General features: G+C 38.5%; 1 protein-coding gene across 1 annotated transcript in view; it reads right to left on the reverse strand.

Annotated features, from left to right (window-relative positions):
* gng12a (guanine nucleotide binding protein (G protein), gamma 12a) overlaps window positions 1-10,636 on the reverse strand; it is a 30,735-nt gene extending 20,099 nt beyond the window's left edge. The window contains exon 1 of the mRNA XM_006786785.3: window positions 10,256-10,636. The gene's annotated coding sequence lies outside the window, so the exon portion shown is untranslated. The remainder of the gene's footprint in view (window positions 1-10,255) is intronic.
* Window positions 10,637-11,894: the final 1,258 nt, after the last annotated feature.

Below are 11,894 nucleotides of genomic sequence, written 5' to 3' on the forward strand. Positions count from 1 at the left end.
CATATGCAAAACAGACAATGCATGCTCGCCTTGCAGGAAAAATTCCCTTACATACCCTTATGAGGAAAAAAAAGAAAGGAGGAAAGAAATGTAAAAGACAATAGGCAGGCATACACAGTGACATGAGGAGTGTGTGCGAGAAAGCAATCAAGATAAATGGCCTAGTTGTCACACAGAGCTGGACTCATAAAGGTAAAGAGACTAATATAAAATAATTTATTTAAATGTAAAAAGCATAGCTGCTGGAAAAATGATGCTTTGAATTAAAACATATTTTGGCAAATGCTTGCTTTTGCTGGGGTGGCACCGGCAGTAGGAGCACCAATGAAAATGACGGGCCTCTCAAGGGAGGCAGAAAAGCAGTCAGAGTGCACCACCTTGTGGCAGGAAGAAAGTACTGACAGCTGAACAACAGACCTCTTTAAGATCCAAGAAGTCTGAAGAGTTGTTTCTGGCCTGTTTCCAATGACTGTGACAGCATTTAGTTTTGCTTTGGTCTACTTTAAAGTGGTAAAAGCAATCCACAGAAAACCTGTGCTCTCTGTTATTTATCCTCGCCATTACAGAAGGAACTGGCTTCAAATTATGTGAAGTATTCAAAACACACACACTGGGCTCTCAAGCAAAACCCACATAATGCGCTTTAAGGCCAACTCTTCTGTGAGAGAGACACTGTTTATTTGTTCTTAAAGAGGCCTGCTGATTGTTACGATGCTGCCAAACATCATCCGCTCCTGTGACATTACCACTGGGGAGGAAGCAGAGCATCACACAATAAAGCCAGAGAGGAACCCACATGGTGATAGTTTTGTTTTTTAAATACGTATATTTTTGTTGATGACACACACAGCCATCCTGGGAATCAAGCCAATGAATACTTCTGTGTCCTCCCTCATTTACACATTGTTCCCCTACCCTTACAAGAATAATCTGTCTTCTCTCCATTCTCTTCTATTCACTGACAATAACACACAGACATGTTTTTTAAAGAAGAAAAGAAGAAAAAGCTAAACAAAGTATTTACTTAATTTGTTAAATAAGTATTTATTAAATTAGTATTCGTCAGACAAGTTATTGTGAGAGTAGACCGAGGAGAATCCACCTTTGGTAACAGTATAACACACAGATTAGTTATTTGAAAACATCATTAATAAATGTGGGCAAAACAGAAACTACCTTGTTTTTATAACTATGTTATGAATACTATGTTGTTTACAGTAAGTCAGGGTTTCTAAATTAGCTAAAACTCTATAATCTATCCTACATTAGTTGACGTTTTAGAGAAAAAATGTAAATAGGAACACACTTTTTAAGACACGGCAGTGACCTTGCATTATCAGAACAGTTTGCACTTTCGCTTGTTAATGTTTGAGGTAAACTGTTTTTAAATCTGCACCACTGAGCTGTGTCTCTTCATCTTCTCAACGTCGTGAGCAGCACAAATCTTTTTATCAATTACAAGCCTCGCTGCTGAAGCATCCAGTGCCCATGTGTGTGCACTTTAACATCAGGACATGAAAAACACTGCACATTTACACGTTTTTCCTGGAACCTGTACCGTTTCCAATAGACAGTTTGGCAGAATATAACATTAGAAGATGATGTCAGATTATAGTAAAATATATTACTATTACTAGTATTACTATAGTTGTCTTTTTAGGGCTGCTAAGATTACATTTAGGGGTCCTTAAGCATCCATAAAAAGACTCTAAGCTCGACCGTGATGTCTGCAAATCAAGTGAGACCCAAACTTTTTAATAGTAATTTTCATATTGTAAATGAGTTATAGACAGAGTTAAAAACTAATAATTATTGATTGAATAAATCCACTAGAATAATCAATAGATCCATGAACTGTTGCAATTGTTTGACTCACTAATGTCCAAGAACACAACTCGACTGGACTGTCAGGCAGAACACTGACTGTATTATAGATACACTCACTGGACACTTTATTAGGTACAGCTTGCTAAGGGTTAGAAGGGTTGGACTTTAATTTCAGAACTGCCTTAATTCTTTGTGGCACAGATTCAACAAGGTACTGGAAACATTCCTTAGTTTGGTCCATGATAGGTTAGGGTGATGACACGATGATCACCTCACACAGTTGGTGCAGATTTGTCGACTACACATCCATGATGTGAATTACCACCACATCCCAGAATTTCAAGAAACCAGTTTGAGAGAATTTGAACTTTGTGATATGGAACAATGTCTATACTGTGGGCATAAAGTATTGGACATAGCCAGCAATACTCAGGTAGGCTGTGGCAGGGGTTAAAGGGTTCAACGTGTGCCAAGAAAATATCCCCAACACCATTAAACCTCCACCAAACCGAACTATTGATACGAGGCAGGATGGACTCATGCTTTCATGTTTCTTACATCTAACTGTGATCCTACTATCTGAATGTTGCAGCAGAAATTAAGTCATCACATATGATAACATGTACAGTTTGGTTAAGCTTGTTTAAATTGTAGTCTTAGTTTCTTAGTTGACAGGAGTGGTAGCTGGTGTGGTGTTCTGCTGTTGTAGCCCATCAGCTTCAAGGTTCCATGTGATTTGTGCTCAGAGTCAGTTGTGCTTTCCTATCAACTCAAAGCAGTCTGCTCATTCTCCTGTGGCATCAACAAGGCATTTTCACCCAGAAAACTGCTGCTCACTGGTTATTTTAGGACCCTGTAAACACTAGAGATGGTTATGTGGGAAAATCCCATCAGCTCAGCAGTTTCTGAAATACTCAGGCCAGCCTGTCTGACACCAACAACCATGCTACATTCAAAGTCACTTAAGTCACCTTTTTTCCCTCATTCTGATGCTCAGTTAAACTTCAGCAGGCCGTGTTTACCGTGTCTACATGCCTAAATGTATTATATTGCTGCCACGTGACTGACTAATAACATATGTGTGTTAACAACTAGTTGCAAAGGTATACCCAGTGAAGTGTCTGGTGAATGTACATATGTGTGCATTTAATCTGCACACAGAATCAAAAAATAGTAAAAACAAAATGTCCACTGCATTTATACAAATTTGAAATAGCAAAAATAAATGAATAAATACGATTAAAATGCACAAAACATTATTTACAAGGTCACATAGGAAACTGCTCATTAATAATGGCCCAAATACATTTAATTGCTTCAGTTTCAATGTCTTGGTTTTAGTATTGAGACACTGTAGCAGTGTAGTACAAAGCCACCATTAATGCCGTCACCTGTGCTTTTCCCACTGTATGAAAAAGGCCTACTGAGAAAGCAATCCTCAAATCTAGGAAGCTAGAAGCATTTAACCCTTATAATTATGCAATTATTGGTTATAAGAAGTTTTGGCAATTCTCTTTTGAAGAGAGGTTCCTCCCAAATACTGCAGAGCATTGAGCTCCCTAGTCCATCGACTAACCTTTACACTTTGTGGGACAGCTACAAATCTAACCTCACATTAAAGTGAGGTTACAAGGAACTTCAACCTTGGACATAGTTTACACTCCAAACACGCCTATCTTATCTGCTTTCCCTCTCCTGTCCAACCAGAGATCAGGATGAACAGCTATGTACTGGCAACAAACTGAGGCCTGCTCACCAACCTCAACACAAAAAGGGCTCATATGTCAATGTGTGCCCTTACAGCATCAGTTTTAAGGTATTGCTCAACAGTTAAAGAAAACAAAACTTTAACCTGAAGCTATAAGGAAAAGAAACAGACTCAAGATGGCATTGTTGAGTTGACTTGTTAAATCACTCTCACTATAGGCTGGTTTTGTGCAGACTTTCATACACCAACAAAAATATTCGTTCAAAATCTAGTTTTGGCTTACAGAGGCATGTTATTACAAGCCCGAAGCGCTTTGCAGGTACCATCAGTCACGGCATACCAAGGACTCTCATAAGTCACTGCCTAAAATCTCCTTTTTTAGAACAAAAGTCAGTAAAAAACAACCTAAAGTGGTTTTCACTGTTTCTACCGGAACAAATGCAAAAAATTGAGTCAAGCAAAATCTAAATTGTGCAACTCAGTATGCATTTAAATGATAAAGTAAGCTGGTGATTTCAGTCTCTGAGGATGGAAGTGTTAGGCAATTAATCAAAGAGTCCGAAGCCAGAGGCATAAATCAATAATAACCATTTAGGCAATTTATCAAAAAACAAAAAAGCAAAACACATGCTAATTCAAGTTTCTTGTTTTAATCTAGATGAGTTTTTTTATTTTTTAAGTCTATTTTGAAGAGTTTTCATCTTTATTTTGGACAGGGCAGTACAGAATGACATCCAGCAAATGGCCCAGGACAGACTTGAACCTGAGGATTTGCAGTAGTGTGAGTTATATCATTGCTTCTTCTACAATTTTATATGACTGCTGACTCAATGTATTGCTGCTGAGCTTCTGTGTATTTCTTACACTTGAAAAAAAAATACCATGAAAACCTAAAAGATATTTAAAACAACTTCTGTATATAAAACATTGGCAATAAGTCTGGGCAAGGGATGTCAATCATTATCCTTCCTCAGGCTTTAAACATTAGATCCATGAACAGTTGAAAATCTACATAAATTCTGATACTTCTATACACTGGAACAGAGAAATATTTAAATATGTCGCTGAATAGAAACAGATCGACTTCATTCAGTATTATTGATGTCGAAGTAAGCATTTCTGCTTCATGTCTGATTGCACACCCTGTTTTTTGTTTGAGTCAATATTGTCTACACTGCTAAATAAGGCTTATTTTAAAGAAAATATGAGCTGTGTCACTGAGCAGAAAGCTGCAGAGGTAAAGAAATCCGTGGCTTTTCCTCTCACATGGATGTTAGATGCTCCGTGTTTGGCACTAGTTTTACCTTTGTGTCTGTCACCTGTGTCCTCCACTCAGACTGACAAACACAATAATAGGATCTCTACAGCTTGAACCCAGCTTCAGGGACCAGTGTATCCTTGAAACAACAAGCAGACAGAGTCAGCAAAAGGCTGAGACACGGCGGTGAATCAGAATCAGAAAGCCTTGACACATTTACTGAAACGGGGGAAATTAGGTCTGCGCGCTACCTTTCTTACCTATCTGAGATGGTTGCTATGACAACACTTCCTGCTTAGCAAATGTGTACATGTCAGGCTGATGTCAACCTGATTAGTACATGAGCACACAGAGCGCCTCACTTCCTGAAGGCAGCAGTGAATAAACCACTTTCATCTAAAATCACCTTTGAAACACACGAAATAAAAAATGATTAATTAATAAAACAGCATCTTGGAAAACGCTTCGGCTATAAAGCACATGTTTCACCAAGTTGGCCCATTTTAGCCAATAAGAAAGGACTGAGTTATGCCGGGGATTTCATAAAAGCAAGTGACTGTGCTGCCAAACCAACACATGGGTGTGACTGTATATCCGCAGTGTCACCACCACTGAGTACATCTGCTGCTGGGTAGGGTGAATTTCAAGCAAACCAGACACTGTAGGCTCAGCCTTGTGACTACCAACTTACACAATGCAGTGCATACACAAACACACACCGCAAACATCAAGCTGGAGCAGCTTTTGAGGCCCAGAGTGTATCTTTGCATACTGTATAGCTGAAGTGGAAGAAAATCATCACTGAAAAGACAACGTTGTGGAGTTCTTAGTGAAACAAAAGAGAGGAAAAACTGCATAAAACCCTAACATGAGTGACATTTTTCAGTCTTGTAAAAATAGAATAAATATATTTTTTCACATACAACCGAGAAAACTGTTTTATTTTATATATATATATATATATATATATATATATATATATATATATATATATATATATATATATATATATATATAAACATATATATACACACTATGATAACCTTTGTCATCCTCATAACAAATCTTGGCAGCCATCAAAGATCTTGGCCTTTTACCAAAGGAAAATCCCCTGGACTGTGATAAAAACCATCAACCATTGTGTTTTTAAGTACAGCTTAAGTTACTTAAACAAAGGCTCTTTGTCTTCACTATATGCTGGCCAGTCATGCTTACACGTACATGTATAGGGACCCCGTAAATAGATATGACACCAGGCTCATAAAAAAAACAAAATAACAATAAAGAATAGTCTTCATGTACACAAAAAAGTAAGAGAGAGAAGATTCATGTCCAGGAATGTGAATCAAAAGACTTGTATAGACTCCTGTGAGACTGTTTAGACTTTTTTTTTAAGTTCTGGATTTTGACCTTCAGCGTAAGAGCAGAGATAACAGACTGCCAAATAAGAGTGGACAACACACATAAAACTATCAGTACATTTTATAGAAGATCCATCAGGAATGTATTAATGAAATCTGCCATTTCACAATATTGAGCCTTTCTGTTTAAGCTGATATCAAACACCTCATCGCCTTGTTTATTTGATTTCTTCAGTATAAATGTTGCCAGTTTTACACCATTTTACCAAGACATTTAATAAAGTTTTCCTTTAATCTAAGTTTTGAGTTATTTATTAATAAAATGCTGCGGCTTTGCAGAGTAAACTATGCAACATTTTCGGTGTCTGACGATAATCTCAGGACCAGCTAATGTTTGGTTTTTTTCAACACTCAACAATGATTACTTCCGTGAAGACACAAAAGCAACTATCTGGCAATTACTGACTAATGATTTCAAAGTTTGTTATAGATTGTGAATAATCAGTAATCAGATGATGATTACTAATTGTCAATGATCAGAGAAAGAAAATTAGGACTTAAGTAGGAGTGAATTACTCATTTATACCACTGATGAAGGTTGCTTACTTCTTTAAAATGTCACATGGCGAGAAATGCATTTTTACTTCTCAGAAATGATGGTTTGAATAACTCTTAATATTCATTTCAGCCAACAAAAAAAAGCCTTTAAAAAAAAGTGTGAAGAATCAGAAACAGCAAATTCCTCATACAGTACTGATCCAAAGTCTTTATCCACCCCTCATTTCTTTATATTTTGGTAGGAAAATTAAAAATAATTGTGTGATGTTTTTGAAGCAGCTGCAAACATCTATAAAAACACAGTATACAAGGCAAAAACAGAGTTTCTACAACTCTAACAAGCTTGAGAGTCAGTATTTGGTATGGCCACCTATATTCTCTAACACAGGCTAAACTCTCTGATGCAGCTTTCCTTTCATTTTAATTCAAATCAATTTTATTTATATAGTGACAAATCATAACAGCTGTTTCCTCAAGCTCCTTTATACTGTAACCAAAAGACCGTACAAAACACCAACAATCAGACGACCCCCTACGAGCAAGCACTTGGCAACAGGGTGAAGGAAAACCTCCTTTTTAACAGGAAGAAACCTCTGGCAAAACCAGGCTCAGTGGGGCAGCCATCTGCAGCGACCAGTTGGTGTTGAGAGGAATAGTTTTCCAGGCTTCTTCAGGGACATCCTCGTCTTCAATTTAAACACTTTACAGCTGGTATGGCATGGTTGATCAAAAATCTGACCGGCTACTTTCAGTACTGGCTGAAATGCAGCCCCAAATGATGACAATCCTGCCCCCCAGCTATAAATACTCTCCTGATCTCCTCTGTACTCACTGAAAATTATTTGAACCAAATATTTAAAATTTAGATTTATCAATCCATAAGACCTGTTGCCAACGATTTTCAGTCCATTTCTTGTGTAATTTTGCATATGTTGGCCTTTTGTTTCTGTTTACCTTCATTAAGAATAGCCTCTTAGCAGCTACCCTTCCAATGACACCATTTCTGGTGAGGCTTCAGGGAACAGTAGATAGATCAGCTGAATGACCACATGTATATCTCAGGCCCTGTATCAGGTCTTTCCTAAATTTTTCCCCCCTATTCCTAAGGACATGACTTTCAGATAATGTTTATCTGCTAAAGATAGGTTTTTTTCTTTATTTTCAGATTTGCCACTTCTTTTTTGTCTCCGACTTGTCCAGATTCCTCACATTTTTAAGGGACAAGTTGCACAATATGTTGATAAATCCCATGTTTTTGAATAATATTTCTTTGGGAATTATTATATTGGTGGAAATAATATTTTATACCTGTCAAACTGTGTTATCCATGGCATTTTTCGAGGATTCAACTAAAGTCGGAGAAGAAGAAATGGAAGCATGTGTTTTTGTCACAGGCTGCTAGTAACAAAGTACTTAGAAATACTTTTTAAAATTGGTTCTTTGCTATCACTGGTTTATCTCTTGAGTTAGATACATTTTTTATTGACCCATAGGTCTGTGTTAAGTGAATCATTCAAAGATCACTTTGTGTTGACTGTACTATCAAACAAATAAGATTCCTCTGAAAATAGTCATATACGGGGACTGGACTGGAAATGAGTGCAATAGCAGTTAATGACCAAAGAACAACTTTGAATGGCTTTCACAGAGCCTGGAGAAATATTGCTCAAGTCCATTTTAAAATTTTACGAGAACGTCTGGCTCCCAGGAAGCAAAGTATAAAGAAATGAGGGGTGACTCAAGACTTTTTCTGAATCTGTGCCTGCTAAAGTGATTAACTTTCTCTGACTAATTATTCCAGCGCTGAGAGAAATATCAGTGTTTCCATGAGGTTGTTGTCACGTTACTTAAAGGACTCAGGAATTGAGAGGAGAAAGGGTGTGAATGTAATAACATGTACTTTAGCACAAATACTTTTAGAAACATATAATTTACTCAGTAGCCTGTAAGTCATGTCGGTTTCTGCGTGTGAGTAACATGTTGAGAAAAATATGTGAATCTCAGCCCACTAAGGAAGTAGTGAGATCACTGAAAAGACACGAAAGCAGGCACACACAGGCACGTACACACATACCGCCTCCTACTTCAACAAAACTCTCCACTGCGGGGAATCACAGAGAGCTCTATGAGGAAACAGATCCTGGTCTTAGACGGTGGTCACCGCTGCATTTTCCTCTTGCTTGTCAAAAACTCGCTGCCAATCGAGTCCAGCAGCATTCTGTGTCAGAGGAGGAGATGCACGCCATTCACAGATAAAGGATTACAGCATTGGTGACAGCTGCATGTGCGGCCACATCCCACAACTTGGCTCAGATGGGGAAGGAGGAAGGAAACAAAACAAAAGTGATCCTCCATTCAGTCTTGCAGCTTACAAGGAGTTCCCCTCCCCGTTCCTCTCTCATCCAACCGCTGCGTTAAGCAGGACATGGTTCCCATCTCGATCACATAGCCCCCTTCCTCTGTTACTAATCAATTTACATGCATCACACGTCATACTAAATCCTGCCAGCTATCCAGCTAACCTACTCACACAACTACAAATGCAGCGGGTGCCGCTAAAAAGAAGCAATGGGGGGTTTTTTTAGGTGATAACACGTTGAAAACATCCCAAATCTCATCTGAGGAGCTGTTCTGTCATTTTTTTTAAAAAAAGAGCTGAAAATAAGTTTTTAAAAAAAGAGTCTGTTCCATGTAATAGCATAATAGCAGCCTTATGACTGGACCCAGCACTGTAGGGCTGTCAATTCCTTCATTAATGAAACAGGAAGTTTAAAAGCTTCTATAATGGGAATAAAGCAGATGCACAGATTCGGTCACTTCATCTCTTCTGACTTCTGAGGCAGTTCACTCCTTCAAAATAAAACTTCATGGCATGTCAGGAACGTGAAGACAGGAAATGTATGCTCCTGGGCTTCCACTGTGTGCGGTGTGATCCACTCATGTCGAGAGGAAGCTTTGATGGCAGTGAATGGGGTACTAATGAGTTGGGCTTATCAATGGCTGGTCTGTATTCTGTCCTCCTAATGGCCTGAACTGTTGATGTCCCATGTAAACATCTCAGCCACTTCCCAGGCTCAGAACTGGTTCATGGTGGGCTTACACTAGTAATGTCCCTACCCATTATACATCTGATTTGCCATGAAGGAAGTGGCTTGGTTTTATTTTCTCTTCTGGAATAATCTATCTGCTTTTCAAAATAAGTCACTATGTGGCAAACACAGTAGGTGGAGCCTTTGGGGAATAATCAGGGCAGCAGGCAGCAGTGTGTTGAACAAACCTTCAGTTAAAAGCTTTTCACCTGTTGAATACCAAACGAATCGCACATTTCTTTGTAGACACACAACTGCAGAAATAACATTTGTGTGTCTAAACTGTCTGTGGTGCCACCTAAGTGTTGCACAGGCGGAGGGAGACTCTGAAAGCTGGCAGCTGACAGTAAATATGTCTCATAGTAGAACAGATTGAGACCAACTGTTGCTTCAGCGTAAAGCTCGTTATATCGGCTACTAATGTGACATTTTATCAACATGTTTGCAGTCTTACCTGGCCGGTGTACTGTGCAGTCAGGTATAGCCGTGTCTCCTTCCACTGAAGCCAAACTGTCTCCGTCAACAGACTGGGAGGAGACCTTTCCCTCAGCTCTGTCTCTCACGGCGCAATGTCAGAACTACACTAACGTGTTTACACCACAGACTGTGGAAAACAAGCTCAGCGGAGACCTCGCCGTCGACTTCCAAGCTCAGCTTTCACTTTCTGCGGACGTTTAGAGCTAATTTCTTTTAATTGTGGTTTACTTTTTTTTTTCTTCGCCAGCTTCCCCCTTTTCTTTCCTTTTCCTCCACTTGGACGCTTTGCGTCGAGAACAGCCGAATTTTGTCGGGAGAGAGGCGGACCAACCGAAACGCAGGGCGACCGCCAGCTTCAAGCTACCCACCGCTCAGACGCGACTTCCGTAAAATTTCACAATAAAATGAAAGTCGAGCAGTCTAAAGCTACTGCATTATAACATAGAATTTAATCTAAAAAGCTAAGTGTAAAGTTGGCCTTTTAAATGTAAATTTGCTGTCATTTCTGCATCAGTTGCCACGGATAACGAGAAATGCATTTCTAATAAACACTCTCTTAATTAGAAAAAATTAATAAATTAAATTAAAGCACATAGGAAATGGTTTTTATTTTAGTCAGTGAGGTCCTGATGTAAATATTCATTGAGAATTGGAAGTCTAAAGTCACGGGCCACTTTATTAGGTACATGCTAGTGCTTTGGTGGATTCCCTTTTCCTGTGTGAATTGCAGCCTTCGTTTTGTCTTTAGCTGACAAGAATGATATCTGGTGGTCGTCTACTGCTGTTTGCTTTAAAATTCCGTGCGCGGTGCCTTTAGAGATATTCTTCTAGTATGAGCCTGAAGCAGTCTAGCCATTGTCCTCTGACATTAACCAGACAATTTTAATCCAGATTTCTGGATATTTTCAAACCTTTCTCTGTAAACCCCCGCACATGGTTGTGTGGAAAAATCCTAGTAGATCAGCAGTTTCCAAACTACTTAGAGCAGCCTGACACCCAACAACCACAAAGTCACTTAAATCTTTTTTCTTCCCTATTCTGTTGTCCGATTTGTATTTCAGAAAGTTGCCTTGACTATGTTTACCTGCCTAATGCATTCGGTGTGATGACATGGGAATGACTGGTTAGATATAAGCAGCTTTTCCACAATAACCCAGCTGGTGAGTATATATATGAGAGAATCAACTCAAGTTCTGTCTGTATTGTATTACCTACTCTGAACGTGTTTAATCATGCTACCAAAAAAAAAAAGAAAAAGAAAAAGAAACAAAACGACCAAAAAATACTCAGCATATTATTTAAAACACTAAATTAAACATCAACAGTAACAAAGACTAATGTAAAAAATAAGGATTAAAAAGGAAAACAAAACAAAGCATTGGTAACAAACTCCACAGAAAAAACCAAAACTACTGAAAAACACTATTCACCGCATTTTGAGCATTTTTTTTTTTTTTTTTTTAAATTAAATATTCTGTTGCCCCTTAAACAGTTATACTTGGTTTTACATCAACTATAATCCAGAAAGCAAATTTCTAATCAAGATATACTCAGTAGTAGCAACACAGAAAGCTGCATTCAGAGTACCAACGTCCCCTCTGGGACCAACATGCAGA

The sequence above is a fragment of the Neolamprologus brichardi genome, chromosome 18 (assembly GCF_056152115.1).
Source record: "Neolamprologus brichardi isolate AB-2024 chromosome 18, ASM5615211v1, whole genome shotgun sequence".
NCBI lineage: Eukaryota > Metazoa > Chordata > Actinopteri > Cichliformes > Cichlidae > Neolamprologus > Neolamprologus brichardi.